A 25,759-nucleotide genomic window follows, 5' to 3' on the forward strand; every position below is an offset into this window, starting at 1 on the left:
GATTTCCTGTGGAACAATGTTGGGCAATTACTCAATAGAGAGTTAAGCTGAATGTTGCAGTGCAAATCAAAGAGTGGGTAAGTGGGAAGGTTGTCATGAAATATTGAGGAGGAACAGATCCTATCCTTTAATCGGTGAGAAACTGTACCAAGTTTAGTTACTCTGTTAAATTTTTTAGCAAGATCAGTATTTACAGATCAGAATTTTGGAAGTCACAAAGGTCCTTAGCTGAGATCTATTTGTAAAGACAATTTTTGAGTTTTCAAATGAAAGAATAGCTCCTATTCAAACTTTCACTAATGGATTCTGCTTGAATCTGTTACTTCTGTTAATGGCTGCATCAAATATTGTATGCAAAAGCTAACAAAATAATAGTAATGTTATATCCAACTTCCCTTCTTTGGTAATTTGTTTGATGTCGGCTTATTGTGTCTTGTGAACTCAAAGATTCTAGTCTACCATCATATCTGATAGACAAAGATAATGTGGGAATCCATCCAATGGGCTGAAATAAAAATATCATGGTTGAGCAAAATAGTAACTGCTTCACTCTGTCACGTTGTACAGCTTGTCACCATCTTTTTTTCCTTCAGTGCTTGGCAATTTCAGACTTATATCCTATTTGGGACATATAATTTAATAGGATTTCTGAGGCTTTCATCCTGAACAAATAAAACAAAGTTGGAGCCCTGGAAACTTTTGTAATATTTATTGAAGTAGTGAACTGAAAGTGAAACGTCTTTCAAGGGAATAGAGATTTTCTTGAAAGCCGAGTTTGAAGTGATTCATAACATTAAAACAAAATTTGTGTAGAATTCTTTATTTAATACAAGATGTTTCTATTCAGCAGCTTTGCACATTCACACATATCTCCAATTGCTATTTCTTTATTGTAGAATTTTATCCATATTCTTAGCATATCTCCTTTCAGTAGACCTTTGACATTTTTTTTCACTGACTAAGCAATTAGGACACCACGTTTAAATAATTCTCTTCAAAGGTTCCCAACTCAGTAAACTTGTTAGAAGAGTCTGTTTAATTGAAATTATCTGATGCTGATTTCACTAATTGTTAGGCTTTCTGAGATGGCTGATTATAACCAACGGATTTTGCTTTGTCTTAGGTTAGGACATTCTGCACCTTTTTGTAATCAGTTTTATAGATTTTTTTTTTTTAAAAAAGGTATATTGTAAAAAATATTGTGGGTGAAAACTAACATTCTTCCCATTTACCTTAGATATATAGCTTTCAACCAATGTCTGGCTTTTCCCTCGCTAGAGTGGATGATACTCTAATGATAGAACTGAAAGGGTATCAAATGCGTGTCATGAACAGCTAGGAGCATCTAACCAATTTTTTTTGGGCCTGCAAGCTAAGCTGCAGATATGGATATAGCCCAGATAGATATGACCAGATATGGATATAGCCCAGATAGCTATACAGGAAATCCCAGGGCAATCCTTTAGAATGAGAAGTAGCAAAAATATCCCCTAAGAAAGCAATGGAGAGCGATTTTTCTACATATGCCAAGAGAACTACATGGATGTATCCATTAAGTTGTCATTGATCAAACTCTATATAAATGCAGAATCAATTATGCATAAGGCATTTTGGGGTGGACCATATTAATGGTTCTTTTCCTGCAAAAGGTTAGGAGCTGTCATGAGTTCAGGGAGACAATTATATGATTTGACCATGATAAAGGACTATCAGAAATGTACTTCTTTTTTGGATCATGAACCTTTTGTTATAAAGAATTGTATTGATAACAGCAAAAATGTGCACAATAATGATCACTACCCTTTTAATATGGCTCCAATGTGTGTGATATGTGTTATAAAGGAACAGATCACCCAGTGAGAAGCACCGTTTTGAAGACAGCGACTATTCTAGCAGACTCCCATTGACCTGTGTGATCTGTGCTGGTAATAAATTTGAACATGTTGGTTATTTGTATGGAGGCCTGAATCCTGAGCCACTCTAGATTCAGTTCTGAGAGCATGGCAAATTAAATCCCCTGGTATTTTCAGTCTGCAGGGATTAGCCACCAGCTCAGAGATCAGGTGAAGAAGTTCAGGGAGACATACTATTAGGCAGCAGTTGATTGGCAGTACAAATGTAACCATCTTGTTCATAAAGCCCTTCAAATATTCACTTCCAGTCCCTTGCAGATAATTCTTCCTTTCCAAATTTAGAGTTGTCATTGCTGCAACCCCATGCAAATTAACTAACCCCCCCATCATCACCCAATCATGTTTCAGTGATACATGCTATAAAAACCCCACTCCCACCAAGTAATTCCTATCTGTTGCAAAGACTCTTTAATAAGGATGTGGTACATGGGGAAGAGGGTAGCTGTGGAAATAAAATGGTAGCTTTCCATTAAGTTAGCATTACCACATTTTTGCAGCATAAGCAAACAGAAAATATATTTCCTCTCCTTACTTTTAAGTATTGATAGCAATCAAATCACAGGGGCTGTATGTCTTATATATGCTGAACAGGAGTTGCCTAGCAACAAGCTCATTGTCAATTTTTCTTCAGGGTGCAATAAATGTCCATGTCTGGAACACTATTTATCTTCATTAGAACTAAGTAATTCAAGCTGTCAAGTCTCTGGTGACCATTGGGTATCTGCTTACCATATATTTGATGCTTGATTACACTGCTCTGAAAAAAGAGAGACCCTCTTACTTGTCAACCTTATGCTTGTGGCATCATTAACACCGGCAAGACCCCACGACCTCACCTTTTATTCATGCTGTATATTTATTAACCTGTCTGTACTCGCATTAAAAAGTGAATTATGTTTTCTTCTAAAGCATGCTAAACTTTAGCTACTTAAATCAAATACATATCATAATATACTAGGAACCATGGTATTCCTTGATTGAAATTTCAGGAAGTTATTGCTAAACAGCAAACTATGAAACCCTTTACTGTAGTGTGTGATTTACCCTGCATGAATTTTTAAACTTCTTTATAAAAAGAATATTATTGATTTCTTCAATCTCTACTTCATCTATATGGCTGCTTCTTTTCTACTTTCATTCTAATGCACCTGTGGCATTTTAGTTGTTTCTAAAATTTAATTCCCAGGGCATACAGTATTTCTACAAATAGGGAGACCATCCAATGATCTGAATCCGAATATAAAGGGCACAGATTGTCCCACAGATATACTATATATAAGTTTGAATCTTAATAAAACAATCTACAAATAGGTAACAAAAGCTAAAGCCTTAACATCTATATAACATCATGACATAGTCATAAATAAAATATTCAACAAAATATATCCTTAATTTTGGACACTCTTATCTCTATGAACTTGTATAGTAATTTTTCAGTTAGTAAGAATATGCCATAGTACAAAAATAGTATTTTCTTTAGTCAGCAACAACTATTTAACAATACTGTACTTCAATAACACAAATTTAATACTAATTAGAAAAATGTCTTTCCTAAATTCAAGGTTTAAACTTTAGTCATCTATATTTACCTAATATATGCTTAATAATTATTTATTTATTGGCAGCCAAACTTACCAAAGGTAACTCTGTGTGGCTTAATATGTTTGTGGCATTTTAATTCAAGCTCTTCTTTTACCCATGTATAATGTCTGTGAAATAGTAAGAATCTGATAAATTGTGTCCTTAAAAAATAATCTTTGCTCCCATTTTATATGGTAAACTGATTGAATGGAGATATAATTATATTTCTAGTCATTCTACTGCATGTATAATCTTTGTATTCTTATCTTCCAAGAGGGATTTACCATCGTTCAGCTCACTGATATCTAATCTGGTGGCTACCATTACATTCATTCTACTTCCTGAAGATGATGGATGTTGCTTTTTTTAGAGTTTCATTCCTCTCTGACTAAGTCTATCATAAGTTTTAACTCAGTCTCAAAATCTATAGAACTGAGGTAACAGAAAGACAGATAACAGTTATCATAGAAGGATGAACATGGATGTTCAAATCTTAGCAACCTCAATCAAAATGGTACTTTAAAGTGTACTTTAGATTTCACAATATGAATCAATGTAAGCTAGATGGGACATGTAGTCATCAATGCCAAATGTTAATCAATATTTGCTTGGTTGTTTATTATATTTAAATCCATTTTTCTTCTTTGAGTCCAAGACATGTTTGCATCTTTAGCTCTATCCATAGCCATCATAGTTCTTTTGATACTTCAATCTGTATACTATCAGGAACATTTATAATGAGAAAATCAATGCACATAACTCTAATCATTTAAATATTTCCAAATTATTTTGAGATAAGGAATCCTTAACATATAGAAATCTAAGCACTAAAGAAGAAGAAAAAATACCTCAGACATCATGCTAACCTGACCAGGAGAAAGTACCAAACGTCACAGGCAGATCTAAAAGGCTTTATTTGCAGCCTTTTTCTACATACAAAACTTGTCATTATTGCAAGAGAGGTGTCCAGTGTCCATTTTTAAAACATTTACTTCCTTACAGGAAGCAAATACAGTATAAAGTGCAAAGTTTAAACTAGATCATATCTGCTTAAAAATGAATAGAGTTGGATCATTTAACAGCTTTTTAGTCACTGGTAGACTATTTGGTTTATGATGCTTTTTGTTTGATCAGTTTGTTTGATGTCTTGGAAATGCTTTTAATCATTTTGAGAATTTGTTTCTATAGAGCTTTAATTTTAACATCTTAGCGAATGCAGGAACACATATGACTATGTCCTGCCTAAGGATGCCTTAGAATAGCATTGTATTAAATGCAAAAAATATGTAAAAGTAAGTCTATAAAAATGTATCCCTTTATTGAAGGAAATTTGGAAGTGAATTTTTATGAGTAACATTATATATACTAGTTTAAATCTGTTTCAGGTAAAACATTTTGATTATTCAGTACTTTGGGTTTTAACATTCCTTGGATATGAATTTAACACAGTTACTAGTTTTACAGCAGCTAGGAACCCAATATATAAAATAGAAATCCATTCAAATAGAAACCTATTTAAATTAGGGATTATAGAAATTTTAGCCTTAAATATGAGCAGGTAATCTATAGTACTACAGAAATACCATTGTCAGCATCCCCCATCCTTGGTCTTGTTTCCTAGATATGCTAGAACATATACAGCAACATCTGTAAAACATCCAGATTTCACTTGGAAAAATAAATGTATTACACAGAATAAATATGTACATATAGAGTAACTATCAATATTGGGCGTTAGTAAATAACTGAATTGAGTTCCATTTTAAAAGATAATGGTAAAATAATGTTAGAGAAATTCATAGTTATTGGATGATGACGATGCCACATAATTCTCAGTGATTGTGGGCAGTTTAAAAATGTTAAAAACATTTTAACAATACAAGAAAACAAAGATGGCAGAGAAAACAAACCTGCAAGAGAAGAGAAGATCAACTGTCTTCATTATAAGGTCCTTCAAAACCGCAAGGGCCAGGCATTTGAATTTCAAGGGGAACCTCATTTTGGGAGGGCAGGTGCTGTTATAGAGAAACTGTGTTTCTGGTGTCCCAAATGATGGCATTGTTTAATCACTAAGATCTGGAGCACACCAGATCTGCCAAATCAAACTGGCCAAGCAGCTGCTATGGGAGACAGGCAGTAATGATGTAAAATTTAGGACATAGACAACATGTTAAAATGACAGAATACTAAGAAGCTGGTACTTGTTTTAGGTTTAGAAGCATGACATTTAAAGTGAGACAATATGTTACAGATACTTTAATAAATAATGACACCTAATCTGAATCTATTAAACTGTAATTATTATTAATCCTTTTAATCTTCAAAATTGTTTCCATTTATGAAATGGATGTATTTAAAAATTTAGGGACTTGGCTTCTTGCTAGCCTAGTGGAGGTTTTCTAAATCTCCTTCCATACAGAGGAAGGACTCAGCATAAGCAGTCTAACTTTTCCTGTCCTTTCAGCTACACTATTTCAATGATAGTAAACTTCTGAAGCAGGGAGCTTCTTGACAAATATTATAGATCCATTGGGAGAAAAAAGTTCAGTCCTCTCCAAACTCAGTAGCAATTCTAATTACAGTATGACATTATAACATTGTGTCTTATGGGGATATGGGGTTGGCATTTGTAAGTATTTATCATGTGCTCAGTGCTGACATCTTATTAAGAAGGAAGCAGAAGCTCATTGGATTGACTCTCTAGATGTTAGGATCAGGAAACAAAAAGGTTATGCTGATGTAATATTTGTAGTTTTCAAATCTGCCTCTCCTGTTGTTTTCTCTGTCAATGCTATAAATGTAATTTGGAAGAAATTTGCTAGAAGGATATCTTGTATCTGTCTATACAATTGAATGATTGAATGAATGCGTGAATGGTGAATTAAACATCGAAGTGAAAGAAGATTAATATTTTTCCCCATTTACATTAGTAAAACTAAGCAGTAATTTTCTTTTTCTGACGTTGCAAGTTCAACTGAATTTTTAAAACTCATTGATAATTTACATTTGTTTCACAGCATAATTGCAGATCACTGAATATTATATATATTATATTGTATTGTATTATTATATTATATTTGTATTATATATATATATATATATATATATATATATATATATATATATATATATATATATATATATATATATATATATATAATATAATATAATATAATAATTTGTATTAGGTGTGTGTGTAGGTTTGTTTTCTATAAAAGTTTGAAATATATCTTTTCCTGAAGAGTCATGAAGAGTTGTGAAGATAGTGTTTTTGCAAAACACAGACACACAGACACACAAACACCATTGCTAACAGAGGTTTTAACTTGAAGTTGCCCTAAATGAACTGTTGTAAGTCAAGGACTACCTATATAATGTACTGGAGAACAATATAACAATTTGCTTCATTCTGATAAATATTTGCCTTTTATTGCTTTTTCTAGTGTATATTTAAGGGGAAAAAGAAATGACATAGTATGTTAAAATGAAATATATTCTTCATGGACTTTGGTCATCTTAGATTTTTAAAATTGCTCTGACCCCTCATTTTAAAAAAATCAAGGCCTTCATCAAAGATTATATGTAGATGTAAGCCATTTTCTCAGTAGTGATAAACTAAAATTAATCTTCTTACCCAATAGTTGAAAAAGGCTATGAATGTAAATTGCATTTGCATGATTCTCAAACTAAGCCACATGCATGTCATTAATATGTTAACAATAACATTATTATAAAAGGAATTACTTTCAATAGAGAATGACTGAGCAATGTACAGTCACTTAATTTGTTTCCCAAATTAATATATGATGCATTTAAATTGCATGAAATATAGGTTTGTGCCTCACAAATATCACAGCATCACGTACACAAAAATCTTGTTTTAAACCCAACATCCTTTTTTAAGATATATTTTGGAAATTATATTTTTCTGAACAATAAGCCTTCTTAGGTAGAATCATATATTAATTCCTGGAATATTTATTTGAGGTGTTAGTTTTAATGAGTTACGAATTGATATTAATATTTCTATTACTTAAGTCTTATGCTTAAATTGATTATACTAAAATATAGCTTGAAACTTGGTATTAAATAGACCCTTTCACACACCCTCTCAAACTGGCATCTTCCAACTAAATTGAAAATGCAGCTCTTAACATGTTTGGACTTCAAACAGACATATTGAAAAATACTAGATGGGGAAAGACTAGGGCATATTTGATATTTTTGTTATTGGTACAATATTACACAAGGCCTTATTTATTATAGCAGGACTTTCTTGAGTGGATGTAAGATGATCAATATTTGGGTCCCCTATAAAGGTTGAGATGGTAGACAGCATTTGATCCCCTACGTATAACTATGTTCTATTTCTGACAAATGAAGCAAGTTAATATTGATGCTTCAGTTTAAATCTACTCTAGTATGTTCTTTTGGAAATTATATGTACATGACATTCTGAGAATAGCTTGTTCTATGATATTCAATCCAATCCAATAGAAGCATATATGATCTTGAAATATGATGGGAATCATTGTGAATATTCCCTTTCTGCTTGTATTTATAAAGTTAAAGGTTGTGTATAAGCAAGAAATACTTTTTCACATACCCTGCTAGAGGCACAGATATGATATAGTATTTAGTGCAAACGTCAATCATCTGTAGGTGATAGTGCTCTGGGAAGAATGTATCAACTAAGGTATTTCAGACATATTCATGAATGCAAATTAACAACAATAGGAGATCTAAAAATACTTTATCCAAAGGGAAAATGTCCAAGTAAACAGTGATTAAGTTGGTGTTGGAAACAACTGTGTAAACTGAAATAAATTGATGTTTCAAATAGTGCTTACAGGTAAGGAGTATAATAAATTAGAAGGTAGATTTTCAATATTTGTGGAAAAATTTGATGTAAAATCCCACGTGAATTAGGGAGGAAAATATTTACCTATTGCTTAAATATCTACCCAGAGAGACTATTTTTTCTCAATTCTTTATATATATTTTGCAACATTAACTATTAGAGTGTACAGAAACATTGAATAACCAGAGGGTTTTTCCTATATTTTGTTTTGTTCAAGTACATTTACCTAATTTGCATAATTTGTTTTCTGTTTCTGTCTTACTTCTATCTTCATTAGTATGCTAAGTAGGGCAATTTTTGGTCTTTTTCCACGTGAAAAAAAATGCGACAATGATTTAGATATAAACTAACAATTATTCTTGTTGATTTCTGGAGTCAGATGATAAAGAGGGCAAGGTAAAAGAGTGTTGGGCTTAAATAGATATACATAATCTCTGTAGTCTCACCAACTGTTTTTACAAAGGTTCACAGAATTTTCCCCAACTCACAAAATTAGGTGCAAATACTTAAATCTATCTCACTGAGATTGTTGAAGTTTAAGAATATATATATTTATTATCATAATGCTGAATAACAATGATATCAAAACAGTTTTAATGGTAGTCATACATAGCAGTTTAATACATTTTGTACAGTAATACAGAAAGAGAAAGAAATCTGATTATGGCAACCACTTAGAATTCATATTTTTCTGTTTGCACATAATTTACAGGATGGTACTCTAAGAAATCTTAGTTATTCCAATGCATCATGACAGAAAGCATGAAGAAAAAGTGATTCAATCCACAAATTTACATATCATTGAAATAATAAACTATGTAAGGGCACCAATGTACAATATATGCTGGCAGTGTTAACAAAGCATAGTTTTCTGAAATATACCATGGTGCATTCATCATATGGATTTCTTAAGGAAAGAAAGCATTCCTCAGCCACAGTTAAGCACTTTTAAATTCCATTAATTTAAGTTTCTAAGAGTTGTGCAAAAACGTCACAAACCTCTCCAATTAAATGTAAATGACTTCACAGGTTCTTAGTTGTTTGGATCAAGCTTCTGGAGTTTCCCAAGAATCAAGAATTCATCTTGGTAAACTTGGTTGTGCTTTATAGCCCAGCCCTATGCATGTTTGACCAGAAATAAATCACAAAGAATTTAATGAAACTTACTACAAGAAAGCATGCATAGGATTTCCCCAATGGCTCATTCTAATTACACTTTCATGGAATAATCCTGTTGAACAGATTCACTTCATAAGATGATGAATGGAACCCCTACCCATAATATAACTTGCAAATAACTGAGCCCTCATTGTTTTTAGAAAGGTTTATTCATCTAGGCTGCATATAACACTGACCAGAAAATTTTCCTTAGCCTAAACTTTGATATAGACCTTAGTGATGTTCAGTAAGAATCAGAAAAATATAACTCTGAATGTAGAGAAATACTATCTTCACAAACATAAAACAAAAGGGCATCAGAAGCAGGCAAATTTTTGCTCACACACTGTAATATTATTTCTAGAACATAAGATACAGCCTATTCAATGTGAAAGGTTAAAGAATAAGGAAAAATTAAAGGACAACATAATAATTCATAATATTAACATTAAATTAAGAATGTACAAAAATCCACATCAGAATTTCAAGTCAAAAACAGTTCAATCAAAATAAAGATTACAAAGAAAATGGAATTATAATATTCTGAGCAAGACTGAAATGGAAGTCAAGTTTTGGCAATATCTTTTCAGTAACTTTGCTTAGCAAAATATAGCAATTGAATTTATTCTATTAAAATGAAGTTATTATTAAAACCTATCTAATTCTTTTGAGACTGTAGAAAAAGTGCAGAGAAGAGCAACAAAGATGATTAGGGAAGTGGAGGACAAAACATATGCAGAACAGTTGCAAGAAATGGGTATGCGCAGTTTAATGAAAAAAGAGACTATGAGTGATATGATAGCAGTATTTCAATATCTAAGGCGCTGCCACAAAGAAGATGGGATCAACCCTCTTCTTCAAAGACTGGTGGTCTGTGGACTACTGGTGGTCCGTGAGAAAATTGTGGGGGTCCGCAGAATTTCTTTTTGCATTTTTGCATTTTTTTTATATTGCACTAAATCAGGGATCCTCAAACTATAGCCTCTGGGCCGAATATGGCCCGTTGAAGCAATTACTCCACTTGTTGATGGGATGGGGTCCTTCAGGCACTTAGTTTGGCTGCCAGTTTATTAGCTCCAGCCCTTTCCTTCCTCCCTCCCTGGGAGTCCAGGTGCTTCAGTGAGTGGTGCACAAAACTTTGGCCAGGTTCCTTGAAAGACAGAGTTTGCAGAGGGCCGATCTAGCACCCGGCTGACTTCAAGACAAACATTCATTCTTGTCCATATTTGAGATTCCTAGCTGCAACTGACAGCAAACCTAGGGTCAACTCTGGATGCTTCTCTCCACTAACAGGTTAGTGGTCCACTGGATTTAAAATTATGAATGTAGTAGACCCTGAGGTCCGAAAGGTTTGTGACCCCTGGTCCAAAGCACTTGAAGGTAGGACAAGAAGCAATGGATGGAAACTAATCAAGGGGAGAACCAACCTAGAACTAAGGAGGAATTTCCTGACAGTTGGAACATTTAATGAATGGAATGACTTGCTTCCAGAAGTTGTGGGTGCTCCGACCCTGGAGGTCTTTAAGAAGAGATTGGACAATTATTTGTCTGACATGATACATTTCCTGCTTGAGCAGCGGGTTGGATAGAAGACTTCCAAGGTACCTTCCAACTCTTATTATTATGCTATTCTTTTGCCTGTCATGTAGCCAAAAGTTATCTCTTCAATATAAAAAAAGCTATGTAATATTACCAATGTCCTGATGGAAGCCAGGCATAACAAATACAATATGTTTTCCAACTAAGAATTTAGGAATTTGCTTTGCATACTTCTTTAATTAGAGCTATGCCATTTCTTCCTGAAATTAATAAGTTAATTGCTGCTGTTTTAAATATATATTTAAAACTCTCATATGTTTGGAGAATATGGAAAAAACTTATACCATTTTTAAATAGTTCATATTTCAAGCATTAGGAAAAATTTATATCAGTACAAGGAATTGTAAAGTAGAAGTTTTAAGAAGCAGAGATATATAAATGGCAATCCTATGACTTCTGAATATATTATACAATCTTTATCATTGAAGATTATGCATAATATTTGATAATGCTGAAAGAAAGAAGAATAAAAATGAATAACTGCACAATTGAAAAGTATGAGTCCTGTAGGAGCTGAATAGATTAGTCTTGGAACAGAATCATGGGAAATGGATTTAAGAAAAGATGACGTGAAAGCTTTTGGAACAGAGTAAAAATTATTACATTAAAGATTCCCATAGAAGTATGTGAAATTATGCTAATAAAAGTGTTAAAAGAAGATAGATGAAGTGAAAATGGCTATGGATGAGGAAACATGTGTAAAAGAATAATTGTTGGGGAAAAAACAGGGTTGTGAAAAAGAAAGTGTATAATGTATGTAAAAAGAAGAAAAATAATTACAAAGAATATATATAGTAAAAAAGAAGAAGAAGGAACAGTTCTAGAAACTATTACCTAATTAACTCTATTATTTAGAAAGATAAATATTCAAGGATTTAGGCATGAATATTTTCCCTTCCAAAGAAGTCCTAAACTTTTGGAAGTGATGAGCAGGGATAAGAATGGATCTGTCAGCAGGGCAAATGGAATTAAAATTTAAAGTTATAAAACAATTTGGTGTGAAAGGGTTGTGAGGAAATGCTGTGAAGAATCTTTTAGAAATTTGTTTGAGATTACAATTGCCACATTGAAAGAAATTTCATTTTCATTTTCCATGGCTTGACTGGGTGCTAGGGTCAAACTTGGCTTAAGACCCTGAAGACTCACTTAGATAAGAATTTTAATTCTTTAATTCCATATTGCAAAAAAACCAATAAAACAATTTCCTGCTCTTTGTGTTCCTCCCTTTCACCTCTGTAATAGGTTTTTCGTTATGAGGATCTTGACTTTAAAATTGGGCAATTGTTGCTTACTGCCAGTGAAAAGTTAGATATTAATTTAAGTCTCACATATGAAGAATGGAATTGGAATAAATATCAATGTTCAAGAAAAAAAAACAATGAAGAAAAGGAAACCATGTGTACTGAGGAAATATTGAAAAGTATTACGGCTGCAAGTGTTATAAGTGAACTTGAAAAAATATTAAAATATGAATAAACTTTGCTTCTAGTATGTGCAATTTATTTGCCTTTTGTGAAGACTGCATCAGTACTTATCGATTGGTGGAAGGATGTTATTAATCCTGTACCCAAAGAATGAATGAACATAAATAATTTGAGAGGAATTAATTCATTAACTCTGGTTGGAAAGATATTTGGTGAAATAGAAGCTTTTCTTTAGCTAGTCCGTAGAAAACGTAGGCCGATGTCCCCTTAGTTCTTTAATATACTTGTTGACAAATGTATAAGAAATATTTTTGGTGACTTTTGAAAAGCGTATTTCTTGGGCACCATCAGTGTGTATATATTTTTGTATACAGGTGTTGCTGTACAGTTGACCATGATATTGAATTATTTGTATCAAATCATTGATACATTACGTTGTATGATGCAAATGAGGAATATTAATCTGAAAGTGAATATAACAGAATAGCAGAGTTAGAAGGGACCTTGGAAGCCTTCTAGCCCAACTTCTTGCTCAGGCAGGAAACCTGATATCATTTCAGACAAATAGTTGTCCAATCTCTTCTTCAAAACATCCAGTGTCAGAGAATCCACAAGTTCTGGAGGCCAAAATAATTAATAATTACTTAATTAAGAAAAATGTAACAAATAATTGTATGCTGTACATTAATACAATAATAATAGTCAATTAGAGAAAAAAAAGGAATTCGAGAAGCTTAATAGAAAGCTGTGCAAGAAAAGACTGATGGAAATATCCTATCAAACCTCTATTGAATCTACAAATTCTGATATAAAAGTAGTGGACAATGTCTGTTGTAATAAAATTTTGCTGAAAGAAGTGAAATTTATGTACAGGAATGTTCTTTGGCAACTCGCTTATATATAAATATGAGAACTGAGTAGAAAAATAAATTGAATTCAGAAAGAATATATTGAAAGAAATATGTGCAGTTAAAAAAAGGTGAAATGTATGAGTATGGAACAAATGTATATTGCACATAAAAATGACCCTTTTTTATAAAGATATGTTGAGATGATTTGTTTATAGAGAGAAAGAATCAGAATTCAATTGCAGCACAAATACGTATATGAAGGAAGCAAGAATGTGTGAAGAAGAAGAGGAAAACTAAGAGAGTTATTGCCTGATTGGCTGACAAGATGTTCATGGAAAGGTGATAAACTTGATAAAAAGCAGTTTGTGAAGTACTTTAGGGATGTGGTAGAAGCTATGATGGTTTGAAGTTGTATTTATTGAGTTCATATGATTTCCTAACAAAATGATTCAGTAGTTTAAGATTTAACATTAAGATAACCTTTATTGTCATTTTTTATTGTCAGCACACTGTTACACATTAAAAATGAAATTCTGTTGCCTGTTCTCAAAAAAAGTATATATCTATCCATACATAAAACATATTATATACACATTATGTATACCTACCAAAAATGTACATACATACGTATACGTACACCCACACCCACACCCACACACACACACACACACACACACTAATACTACCTATATATACATAGCATGGTATACTATGACTTAAAACATTATTAAATAAAACAAAATGATGAGGAATCAAATACGATTAAAAGAGAAAGGCAGTTCCATAAATATTCAGAGACCAACTGGTAAGCAGTGCAAATGTGTTGTAGAGATGTCACATGGATGTACTTGATACTCATTACTTGCATAGAGGAATTAGGGACTACCTATAGTTTCTGGGTAGTTTTAAAAGCATCCCCTGGTGAAGGGCATTCCGTTAGTCTAAATGGAAGGTGACTAACACACAAGTGATTATGAGAAATGTCTGCTGCTCAAGAAGAGGTTGCAATTCAATATGAAATGAAATGGATAATTGCAAAATCCCTTTTAGCCACAACTGTCACTTGTCTTCCATCCAAAGCTTGGGATTCAGAAGGACCCCCAAATCTGTAACAATTCTAGTAGTAATGTGCATTCCTATTGAGAACTGGATGGAAAAATCCCTGGTTATGGCCCATCCATCAAAGATCTTGCTTAGGGGTTAGATTAAAGCTGTTCCTTATCCTCCAGACAGTAATAGCATCCAGATACTGTGACAGTAATGGATGAGGTGGCTCAGTGGTTAAGACTTGTTGATCAGAAAGGTCGGCAATTCAGTGGTTCGAATCCCTAGCACCGCATAACGGAATGATCTCCCATTACTTGTCCCAGTTTCTGCCAACCTAGCTGTTCGAAAAAAATGGAAAAATACAAGTAGAAAAATAGGAACCACCTTTGGTGGGAAGGTAACAGAGTTTTGTGTGTCTTTGGCATTTAGTCATGCCAACGACATGACCATGGAAACATCTTCGGGCAGCGCTGGCTCTTCTGCTTTGAAATGGAGATGAGCACCGCCCCCTAGAGTTGGGAACAACAAGCACATATGTGCAATGGGAACCTTTACCTTTACTTACTGTGACAGTAAATAATTTTCTTTGGCATTCTGTAAACAAAATTGTTAATTCCTATCAATCTGGAAAAGGTTCAGTTACTACTTTCACCCATGTATCTTGAACTAATACTGGAATTCTTCTACCTGCGGAATAGCCACATCCAAACATCTTAGAACTCATGGAAAATAGAGACTGGTAGGCTTTTAGTAACATTTATTAAAGCAGAAGTCCCCAACATCCAGGCTGCGGTCCACTATCAGGTTGTGGCCTATTCAGAAGCGGACTGTGTAAGAGGTGGGCTGGTATGCATGCCCCAAAGTTTTATCTTCTCTCTTGTGTGAGTGGAGGTGTGCATGCATACGTGTATGTGTACAAGCCCACTTTTGCAAATGGACAAAAGGCTTTGGGGAAATGATAGCATGCTGCTTCGAGCCTTTCATCGTTTTGCAAAAGCTTTTATCACAGAGAAGCCTGAAGAAGCATGATACCCACCCCAAAGGCTTCTCTTCTCTTGGGTGAGTGAAGTTTGTGCATGCATGGACACGCTGGGCCACTGCTTGCACAGTCCAGTTCCCCTCTCCTCCCCACAGCTGAGTCACCAAACTGCAAAGGTTGGGGACCACTATATTAAAGGAACTCTTCTTACTACAGTTGTATTGTAGTGAGCCATTTTCCTTGGCATTGTTATTATATTTTCAAATCTAGCATGGTAGTCAGTTGATAAGAAAAAGAACATTTACCATATTTTTCGGAGTATAAGATGCACCGGAGTATAAGACTTACCAAGATTTTTTTTAAAAATAATTTTTTTTATTAGTTTTACAGAATTTTAAGGAAAAAGGGTAATGGGTAAGGTTACAAATTTTGACAGCTACATTATGCAGGAAATGGTACTCCCCCTGGTTCTCATAACTTTCACTGTTAATATATTAGATAATTACTACTTAGCAATATTTTGACAGCATATCTTTACCTTATATCTTCCAATAATTTCAATCTATTTTATATCAAACAGAAAAAATTCCCTGTATCAGCAATTGTATTATTTTTCTAACTCACTTTTGTGATCTAAGTTTTCTCAATGTTGCCTCTTCCCCCCCCCCCACCAGCAAGGCTCCAGCACCTCCCGTGTCTTGTGTGTCTCGTGTAGTGTCATCAGCTTTATCTAGGAGAGCTTTGCTTTTTTCCATGAAGGCCTCCGCCTCCGTGGTTGTATTAATTCTAACTCTACTGCCCTCCCAGAATATCAGCATACCTTCTGGCAGAAGCCAACAGAACCAAACCCCTTTTTCAAATATTTTTTTCGCTAAGAGCGAATATTTTTTTCTTTTATCTCTGACTTTCTTTGGGATTTGTTTCAGAATGACTATCTCTCTATCTTTATATTTTAACATTTGCCCCCTTTGTGCACTCAGAATCTCATCTCTTGTAGTCTTTCTAAGAAATTTAATGTGAACCTCTCTTGGAACATTGTGTGTTCTAGCATAGGCTGAATTAACTCTATAGACCAGGTCAATATCCCATCCCAGCTGCAGTCTGTCTTTTTAAATATATTCAGCCAATAATTTTGTCATAATCTCCCTCAAGTCTTCATCATCAGCCTCAATTACATTTTGAAATCTAAGGAAAAAAAGACATCCTTTCAAATTCCATTTTTATCTGATGGTTCTCAAGTTCTTGGTTTCCTCTCTGGACCCCCCTCACCTCCCCCCTCATCTCAGCCGTCCCCTCCTTCAAAACTTCCAGTCTCTGTGTATTTTGAGCTGTTTGGTTTGGTTCTCTCTGAGCTGTTCATTCATTTCTTTCAGTTGATTTTTCAAGTCCTCCTGCCCCTTTAAGATCTTTTGAAGCAACTGCTTAGTTAGGTCCTCTTCAGGGGCTTTGGGTTGTAATAGAGATGTTAATGTCTGTTGTCCACTGGGGCTGGATGTTGAAGATGTTGGAGCAGAGCCAGCAAAGCCTGGTTTCCCAGGTGGCGGTCTCTTCGGTGCCATTTTAATAAAGAGAACTCAGAGGTGTCTGTGTCAATATGATGAGATGGAAGTTATGGAAGGGGATAACCAAGAGAGATCACGAGGCAGGCAGTCCAGACAATAATAGGGAACTTTTCTATAGTTCAAATCCAGACAATAAAATCCATTATTCCAAGTCCAGGATACAGTATATCAAGATATATTTCTGAGTGTCACGGAGACAAAGACAAAATGCCAGCAATTTCCATGGGTGGAGTCAAATTTCAAGGTGCATAAAGACAGCGGAAGTGTGCCATCTTGCCTTGCCAGCACCGAGATCAGAAGGCAACAAACCAAAAGTTTTCAAAGTTTTCAAAAGAATCAGATCATCACTTTTCTTTCACAATTGCAGCAGGGTATTCATCTGCTTGTTTGCTATGAGTGTGATTTCATTCTAGAGCTCTCCCCTCTCCTCCTCCGAGGGCAGAGAGCAGTCCAAAGCTGCTTTTCCAAGGGGGGGGAATCCCCCTCCCTCCAATCGCACTTCCCAGGAACAGATTGAAAACCTTTAAAAAGCTGCCAATCCTTCATTAGGCAATCAAAAAGGGAATCGGGGAGAGTTTCCATCTCACCACATTGCAGCTGTAGCCTTCAGATCATCAAGTTCATCCAGCAGCCTCGACGCGAAAGCGCGCGGAAGCATGGAAGCTCCCTGCACACACCCTTTTGCCTCCTGGCTCCTAGGGCAATGCCAGGAGCCCCCCAAGGCCGCCGCCGATGCAGGGGACCCCCAGCTAGCCGCCCCTTTGGCAGGGCATCCCTTCCAGGCTCCCTGTGCCCCTCCGATCGAGAGGAGCCCACCAAGAGCGTGCAGGGCGAGCGAAACACGCCCGTCGCTCTCAACAGCCGGAACCGGAAGTCAGACTTACCAAGATTTTTAAGAGGCAAATTTAAAAAAAAATATTAAAAAAAGTTTTTGCACTCTGCAGACCTTCCAAAAAAAGGCCCATATTTTCCAAAAAAGGGCATGAATAGCCTTTAGGAGGCTTGTAGTGTGCTCATGGGGACTGGAGGGAGGCAAAAATGAGCAAAAAATGGGCATGCATAGCCTTTAGGAGGCTTATGAAGTGCTCCTGGGGCGTGGGGGACAAAAACTGGCCCATTTTTCACTCATTTTTGCCCTCCCCAGCCCCCAGGAGCACTCTGGAAGTGACATAAAGGCTATGCATGGCCATTTTGCAAAGTGGGTGGGGTTTCGGGTGGCCAAAAATGCTGTATTCAGTGTATAAGATGCACCCAGATTTTCAGCCTCTTTTTTGAGAGAAAAAATTGTGTCTTATACTCTAAAAAATACGGTATTCATTTGTTGCATCTACAAACTGCATCCATATGCCAAACACTCAAATCGGCTTGAATAAAAACCTTCCTTTGTTTTATCACCATGGTAAACTTCTAAGATAATTGGATTGAGATAATAAGTTTGCCCCCAAATCAGTAAATATTTCCATGAGTGGACATAGATTTTAATCCATTTCTCTCCAATCCAAGTGTAACACTTAAACCATAATGCCTCAGTGAATCTTGCATTTCATAACATTAGCTCAATAATTCCTTTACAAAGATATTTTCACCTATGGTATTTCTACTTCATTACTGAAATTAAAATATTATTTTTCTAAATACTGGAAACTGTTTTTGGGTCTGCCATTTCTCTGTTAACTAGCTGCCTTGAAAAGTTCTTCTCCTCTTATTGAGACATTTTGAAAGAGAGCTTTAATCCATCTTTTGAGAGAACAAACTTTGAAACTTTGCAGACCCTTTGTGTATACCCATACTTCTCAACCTTGACAACTTTAAGATGCATGGATATCAACTTCCACCCAGAATTCCCTAGCCATTGCTAGAGAATTCTGGAAATTGAAGTCTACATAGCTTGAAGTTATCAAGGTTGAGAAACCCAGGTGTATACTGTCAAATATATGTATAAAACTGTCACAAACCTTTAAGTTTAAAATTGTGCTAGAAATATTTGTATATTTCTTGGCATTCATGTTAATTTCATGCCTTGGGTCGTAGAATATTGGGGTCAAGGAAAAGAGTCAGCAGTGCTGGGAATGCTATAATGAAAAGCAATGACATAGGTCAAGGGAAAGTAGGCTGCATGAGACTCAGGGGAAACGTAGAATAGCAAATGGACAACGAGAGGGGAAAACCAGATTGAAGATGATGAATTTGCAAAAAATACTAAACCTTACTTTCATATCTACTTTTCATATTTGTTTGACAATATATGCTTGCTGAAAATACTTGTCTTCTGTCTTCTGATACATATTTGTTTCTGTCTTTTTCTGATACATGTCTGTTTTGTTTTGGATTTACAGAACCTGGTATTGTAAATGTTATCATTTCTGCTAGTCACATTTAGCATGATGGATATGCACTCAATGTGAAAGGAGTAAAAGGTAAGTCATGTTTTGTTTGTGGTTTTTATTCTTTTTCCAGTGTTTAAATTGTTGAAACACTAGAAAAATATATTGTAAATATATATTAATTTGAAGTATTATTTTGAAGATTCTAAATGAAATATAGATGTTTGAAGAGAGAAGTGGAAATATGCATCTGGGCCTTTTTCCCAGGCAATCTTTCCTGATAAAGGCAATTTGCCCATGGGGGATGACTTCTATTCCTATGTAACACATACATTTCTTTAGAGGCAGTTCTGCATCTGAATGTAAAACCTTGTGCCTACTATCTTTTGAATCCTCCAAGGCCTATCCTGAGCAATTGCAGAACTCTAGTGTCTCATAATTAATGGCACCCAGCACAACCCATAATTGTAGCCTCATTTAAACAAAAAACATTGCATGTGTTTTTAGTGGTTCATTAGTTCATTCTTCATCACTATATGGAACCTTGTTCAGTAGTCAATTGCAGGGTAGTTGTCCTAGAAATGACTCTTGTTTCAATATTATTAAAATTATTTTCTGCTCTAATATTACAATATTGTAGTGTTGTAATTTTATATTTTGTGGCCTGAAGATTAGATTCATTCCCCCAGTAATGTAAGTTTAAAAAGAGAGTATAATCTTAGATGAGCTAAAATGGGTATGAAAACAGATGAGAGTTCATTTAATTCAGGGCCATTTTCCCTTTACATGATTATGCATCAATCTCCCCCTCCCCCCTCCTACTATACAACTCAATTTTATATCAAAATATACTGGTGACTTTGCATCTGGTTAGGGCTGTAATGATTTTCCAAGAATTTGGTACTAAGGTTTTCTCATGCAGCTAATTGGAAAGCAAACAACTTGCTTGGAATACTTTCCAATAAAAGAGATAACGTTGTTGAAATAACCAACTTTCATACTTTGCTTTGTGGTATGTTTGCTCAGGTTTGACAGGTTTTTCTTCTTCTTTCTCTCTCATCCCTTCAAATGTACCTTGGTGTAAAGGCCTGCTGTGGCATTCTTGAACTTTACCTTGACTACTACCTTAATGTGTTGGAGCTGTCAGGAAGTAGAAATGGAAAACATCAAAAACCTTGAAAAAATTTCCAAAGGCACAAAGCTTCTTAATGTTCTGATGAATTTCCTGCTGGCAGATAGCATTTAATTTGCCTTTTCTTGATGTCACCTTTTCTTAAATAATAGGAAGCATTCTCAGCTGGTGCACAGACAAGAAGGGGTGCTTGATAATATCCTGATGAAGCTGTTTGTCATTTGGCTATAACATTTAAATAAAGAGGGAGCAAAATTGGATAGCTCTCGATAAGCAAGCCTCAAATAGTCTAATTCAGAGTACATACACTAATTTATTTGAGTGGTGTGTGTATGTGTGTGTCACCGTATGCACATGTCTTCAGTTAATATAGCAAAACATTACATCATTTTCCACAATTCACATGAGGGACTAGGACCAACAAGTCATGAAGCTGGATGGTAGCATACTCAGTTTCAAACCTGTTGTTTTGATTTGAAGTTTTGGAAGCTGAATCCCTTGGAAATTTAATTAAATGATGTTGCCCTTAATTTTTCAGGAAAAACTGATAAAATTTTAATCTGATAGAGATAAATATGAAGCAATTTTTAGACTGAGTACAATGCCATTTATGTGATGTGTGGCAAAGCAAAAAGTATAGTGATTTTTAAAAAAATGAAAGACATTATATCCAGCTTTTATTTGCACCTTTTTAATGGTGTGTAATGACAGATTATATACTTTACCAAATGGAAATATGGTTTCTATTTGAATTTTCTAGAATGTGATTAATGGGCTGTATGCTACTCACAGTTCTAGCTATTCTGGGTGATAGTTATTAGAATTTAAATTGCATAGTAAGTATTAGAATATCAAAATAATGGCAAAAGGGGGAAATGTAGTGTAACCTCTTCCTGTTGGAAGATAAACGTATTTCTGACTCTTGTAAAAATTATATTGAAAGTAGAGATTTCTACTTTCAGGTTTAATAGAATGTTCTAGAATGATGAAATTGCAACTATAAATAAGGTATGAAACTGATCTAATATTAACAATGAGTAAAATGGTGGCAATTCTCTTTAGTTATATCCACTAAGCTTTTGATGATATATCACAGTTAACATGTTGAAAAAGGCATGAGGAATCAGTATTAACATCTCAAAGTTGTTCAGAGTTTACAGTCTTAAATTTGGTAAGGATATCTGCCCTTCTAGCCAAACCTTACCAATGCAAGAATCTATTTCTCTAGCCTGTCTTGACATAATCAGTTAAAGTTAGAGATGGGCCCCAAAGTCCTGCTGCATCAAAATTTTCATCATAGCTTGCAGTTATTCATTCAATTTTTCTTGTCAAATTCAATTATCTTGGTCTTCCAAATATTATTTTTCTGATTTTTAGTCCTTCTTACATCATACAATCTATCTAGCATGTGCTGTAAATTTGGTTTGTCAACCAAATATTTCACATTCATTCAGAAATGCTTTAAATAACCAAGTCAATATCACAGATCTGTGTCTTGCCTTTGCTCATTGCTAAACCATTCTCTAAGTTTATTTCCATCATATGTTGCTTTTCTTGCATTCATCAAACAACCATCAATTGCATATCCAGACAAAACATTCTATAATTCAACCCTCTTATTTCATAACATGCTTTGTCTAAATCAACTTAAGTAGAAGACCTTTTTTCTCTCCAAACACTTCTAAATGACCTGCTAGAGAGCAAAAATAGACTATGTGCATCATTGCCCGATAGAAAGCCATATGGCACTTTCAAACTGTTGTTCAATTCTGCTAAATATCTTTACAGCAAAACATACAAAAATATAAAATCCTCCTGTAGTTTCTTTATTCTCTCTTGTTATCTTTCCCTTTGGAAGTATGCCTCTATAGTATACCTTTCAAACCTTACACAATTGATAGGCATGGGAGTTAACTTCTACACATATGTTAAACAAACTGCCCAGGCTAACTTCATTCATATTCAGACTTTTCTCCAGTCACAGCTCTTCAGCACATGTATAATTTCTTTTTCATCAGTTACAACATGGACACTAACATTTGCATTTAGTTAACCTTCACTCTTTGGCATGTCATTACTCTTCTCATACTAAAGTATTCTAGACATTAATTAGATTCAGCTAATGCATGACAATTTTTATTTTAACTTATTTTATGACATCCTTCCACACTGAGTCAATGAGGCATCCTAAGCTGGCAAGATGCCAAGCCAACAGCAAAGGTACAACCTTGTTCTATTAAATAACATTGAAATACATTTTAAATTTCTATAGAGAATGAAGAGAGGATGAATTAACAATCTTTCTTCAGCCCACAGGTTTCCCATTTGGGAGGTGGGGATGGGGCTAGAGAAAAAGAATGGAAAAAGAAGACCAATCATTAGAATTCACAACATTTAAAAGAAAAGTACTTCACAGTTTGTCATGTGTAAATTAGTTAGTGACTTTAAAACTTTGTGAGGTTGTCTAATAAATAGTGGCTCCAAATGCAATGAGTACATTTCACAATGTTTAATTGGAAAGATAACACTTCCTAAGAGAGAGAGCTTGCTTTAAATATCATTTTCTCCTTAAAAGGAAGCTGAATTGAAATGGAAGCAACTGAATCAAATTAACACACGTCATGCATTCACTTAAGGTTCACACCTGCAATTTAACAGATTTCTTAGAACTCTCTATATTTATCTGACTGCCAGATTTAAAAAAAAAAATGCCAAAAAATTTTATCCAAAGAATGAAGCAAAACAAATAACAAAAACAATCACCAACATTAGCACCATTCCTATTACTTAAATTTCTGACAGCTGTTCCATTCATTTTATGAAAGTAGAGGATTTGTAAATGTAATTCCTTTGGAAGAGTTTCACCTGCCCTTAAACTGAAATACATGAATGGTATAACCTTTTTCAAAGAGGAATTTTAGAAGTGCACATTATAGCAAAGGAGTGCTTTGAAATTGGCATATAGCTGTATTTCAGAACATTAACAGGAATGTTCTATGGTGGAGCCCCTGCACATTTTAATATAAAAGCTATGTGCCATTGATTCCAGAGGAATGTGACTATAGCTTATTTGTGTAGCTTTCCAGAAGCCTATGAAGTTAGATATGGTTGATTTCCTAATGCGGAAAAAACACAGGGGGGTTGAAATCACCAGTATTGATCTTGCATGAACTCAGCTGGAGTGCCTGCTAATGTGATTGGCAAGTGTGACAAGTTTATCTGTCTGTATTTTTTCTAAAGTTCAGAAAGAGACAAAGAGATTGTGACTTATAGATGTTTTTCTTGAAAAAGCCATCAGAGTGGCTCTACCTCAACTCTCCAAACATTCCCTAAAGAGCAAGTTTTCAACCACCACATGAAATGCCTGCAAAGACGTTTTTGATTTAGCTATGCATTAAATTTCTTTTTAGGTGGTCACAAGGAACTACCACAATCTTCTTTACTCTTGATGGACAAGACAGGGAGCCATCTTATCATTCTTTTAAAAATTGAATTCATCAGAAGAATATTCACTGGGGGGCGGGGAGCTAAGCCTTTTACTTCACTGCACTCTACTGTGAAATGTAAACTTAGAGGAAACAAATCAGAGTTTATTCCATTTTTTAAACAACGTGAATGGATAATTTCAACAAATACAGGATCTGAGAGGCAGTGATTTGAATTATAAGGAAATGATGTGTGGTTATGAAATTGTCAACTTGAAATATAATATTGATTTTTTGTTATCAGTTTTATTGTAATAGACCAAAGTATATTTAATGTGTGGACTGATTGAGACAAATATAAAAGTAAAAATATTTTGGGGGAGAAGAATCAATGATCATATGAATACTTGGCAATGGATGACAAGATAACTCAAATAGATGAAAAATTGTAGATAGAGAACTCTAATGCTGTGAGAAAACATATAGTAAAAATTATTACTGCCATTAAAGTTGATGATCCTTTCTAGGGACCAAAACTCAAGAATGATCTGTCCCTAATCTTGCCCTTCATGTTCTCCAATGGTGCATTCATCTCATTGTAATTGAGTCAATTCATCTGGTGGTCTCAGATCAGTGGTGGGTTCCTCCCGGATCGCACCGGATCGCGCGCGCTCCCTTTCAGCGCTCCACCTGGCTTGCGCGCTCCCTTTCAGCGCTCCACCTGGCTTGCGCGCTCCCTTTCAGCGCTCCACCTGGCTCTCGCGCTCCCTTCCGGCGCTGAAACCGGAAGTACAGTTTTGCCCGGCCCTGGCGAAGCAACGACGCCTGTCTGCGCTCCACCAGCTCGGCTGGGAACGGAGATGTTTCCTCAGCGGAGCGCCTTTCCGCTGAGGAAACATCTCCGTTCCCAGCCGAGCTGGTGGAGCGCAGACAGGCGTCGTTGCTTCGCCAGGGGCGGGGCAAGACTGTACTTCCGGTTTCAGCGCCGGAAGGGAGCGCGAGAGCCAGGTGGAGCGCTGAAAGGGAGCGCACAAGCCAGGTGGAGCGCTGAAAGGGAGCGCGCAACCCAGGTGGAGCGCTGAAAGGGAGCGCGCGCGATCCGGTGCGATCCAGCAGGAACCCACCACTGTCTCAGATGTATAGTTAGACAAGGTGTCAAACTACGTATGATGACAATAATTGATTTAGACAGTTCAAGCAACCAATAAGGAGAGAGTGTGATCTCTTCTCAATATTCAATCAAAGACAGGACTTTTCCCCCAAACATCAGGAAAAATACATAAATGACCTACAGTATTAAAAAAACAAAGAAGAAAACAAATACTCATTTGGGGACTGTTCAACCCAAAGACAAAAAGATTCCTCCCTCCCTCCAGAGCTTATGGAACATGTGTTATATCAAAATGTGCATAAGGAAATAAATGCATAAAAGTTATTGTATTTGGGTATCAGTATTAGCAATAGCAAAAGCACAAAGACTTATATACTGCTTTACAGTGTGTTACAGCCCTCTCTAACTGGTTTACAAAGTCAGCATATTCAGTGGTGGGATTCAAAAATGTTTAGTACCTGTTCTGTGGGCATGGCTTGGTGGACATGGCGTGGCTTGGTGGGTGTGGCATGGCTTGGTGGGCATGGCAGGGGGAGGATACTGTAAAATCTCCATTCCCTCCCCACTCCAGGGGAAAGTTACTGCAAAATCCCCATTCCCTCCAGATCAGCTGGGACTCAGAAGGCAGAGAATAGATGGGGGCAAGGCCAGACAGAGATGGTATTTACCAGTTCTCCAAACTACTCAAAATTTTTGCTACCAGTTCTCCAGAACTGGTCAGAACTGGCTGAATACCACCTCTAAGCACATTGCTCCTGTGGGAAGGGAACTTCACCAAGACAGTGTTGTATT

At 35.4% G+C, this 25,759-nt stretch overlaps 1 protein-coding gene across 2 annotated transcripts in view; it reads left to right on the top strand.

Moving 5' to 3' along the window:
- Positions 1-25,759, top strand: part of MGAT4C (MGAT4 family member C) — a 343,053-nt gene that overhangs the window by 117,547 nt on the left and 199,747 nt on the right. For both annotated transcript variants that reach the window (XM_081956624.1, XM_081956625.1), the window contains exon 2: positions 19,312-19,392. The gene's annotated coding sequence lies outside the window, so the exon portion shown is untranslated. The remainder of the gene's footprint in view (positions 1-19,311; positions 19,393-25,759) is intronic.

The sequence above is a fragment of the Natrix helvetica genome (assembly GCF_964273705.1).
Source record: "Natrix helvetica genome assembly, chromosome: 6".
In the NCBI taxonomy this organism is placed as follows: Eukaryota; Metazoa; Chordata; class Lepidosauria; order Squamata; family Natricidae; genus Natrix; species Natrix helvetica.